We start from the raw sequence: 1,859 nt of genomic DNA on the forward strand, positions 1-1,859 counted from the left end.
CCCCCCCCGCCTCTCTCTCTCTCTCTCTCCCTCTCGCCGGACCATTCAGCCGCCTCATTGCACATGACGCCACGAGGCGAGGGTCGCCGGCCACGGCACGAGCCCCGGCCTGCTCCCCCCTGGCGGAGGGGCGGGCGCGGGATGTTTTTTTTCCCGGAATCGTTCTCCCTTTTGGACGCAAGCGGCCAGCCCGCGCCCGGCGCTTGTTCACGCTGCTCTCTGCCCCCGGGTCCGGGCACTTTGCTGCAGCTTGCGGATAGGGGGGGGGGGACACCCCCGGCCCTCCGCCCTGCCTCCCCCTCTAGCCCCCAGGCCAGCAAGAACTGGGATGTCGCTGATGGGGGTGCATTTGTCAGGGCACATCCCCCCCCCCCCTATGCCCGTCCCACGCGCCCCTCCCCTTCCTGGAGGGGTCGTGCGCCGGCGCGCAGATGGCTGGCATGCCCCCGGGCCCCGGCCATCCCCGCCTCTTGGTCAAGCGGGGATTTCTTGGCCCCCCCCCCCCCGGGCCCGGCCTGTGCAAGGGCGCGGGCGTGCGCTGCCTTGCCCGCCCCCTGAGGGACCTCGCGGCGGCACCCCCTGCTCCGCGAAGTGCGGCCGAGTCGAGGCTGCCGTGCCCGGTGTCCGGGACATGTCCCTGGGGCTGGCCGGGGGGGGGGGCGGGGGGCGGGGGGGGGGGCGAGCGTTGCCCTTGTGCGGATGTTTTATCGGCCCCTCCCCGCTCGGCCGAGCTGGTTGGGGCCAGGTCGAGCGCGCCCGCGCCCGCGCCTAGGCACAGGAGTCGGCTCCAGGGGGGCGGGGGCCAGGGCGGCGGCGGGGGGGGGGACGGCAACGCACGTCCGCATGCCCTTCGGCGCGCAACGCACGTAAGCCCCCCGTTGGCGCGCCCTCCGGCCGGCCGGGTCAGAAGGCCAGGCGCAAAAATGCCCCAGGCCATTATTCTGATGCCGACGCGCGTCTCCATTCCACACCGCCCGGCGCTCGCTCCGCCGCTCGGCCGGTCTGCCTTGCACTCGCGCACCCGGAAGGGTGCTCCCTGCCCCCCCCCCCCCCCGACTCGGCGGGTCGCCAGCTCAGGCGCCGACGCCGACCCCTCTCCGTTGATTGCGCGCGCGCGCGCCCATGGCACACGAGAGACACACACACATAGGGAGCGGGCGCGCCAGCGAGGGGGCGGGCCGGGAGACGCGCCTACCGATGCAGGTTCGCATGGGTGCACGGCCCTGCGCGCTGACCCGGCTCACCCCGGGATACACCCCGAGAGGCTGCGCGAGCCCGGAGGCAGGCCTGTGAGAAGGCTTGGGCAAGTGTGCAAGGAACGAAGGAGGCCCGGATACGCCCACGTACCAAATACGCCGGACATATGCGCCCCCTCCCCCCGGCCCGGCCCCCCCCGCCCTCCGCATGTGCGGGGGTGAATCTCCCGGGCAGGGGGTGATGGGGCTCGGCCGGCGGGGGCGCACCACTACACAGGGGCGGACCGCCGTCACTCCGCCGAACAACCGGGCCTTGGTGGTTCTCGCCGGCCCGGGCATTTTTTTTAAAAGTATGGCTTGCTCGGGGCCCTCGGGATTTTGTGTAACCGTGCCTGGTAGGTGCACTTTTTCCCATTCCCCCCCCTTCTCTCCCCCTTTCCCTTCCCCTCTTCTCTTCGCCGCATCCCTGTGAACTACTGCTCCCTGTTCGTCCATCCCACACCCTCCCTCTCCCTTTCTTCCTCGCGCCCTCTCCCCCGTTCTTTCTCCCCCTTTCATGCGTCTTCCCCTGCCAGCACCCTCCTCCATGCCGTCTGTCGCGCTTGGCCGCCTTTGGCCCTGCAGCACCAATCCCCTCCTCTCGGGGCGTCGCGCACCTGCCCC

Source organism: Fonticula alba (assembly GCF_000388065.1).
Source record: "Fonticula alba strain ATCC 38817 unplaced genomic scaffold supercont2.8, whole genome shotgun sequence".
Classification (NCBI taxonomy): Eukaryota; order Rotosphaerida; family Fonticulaceae; genus Fonticula; species Fonticula alba.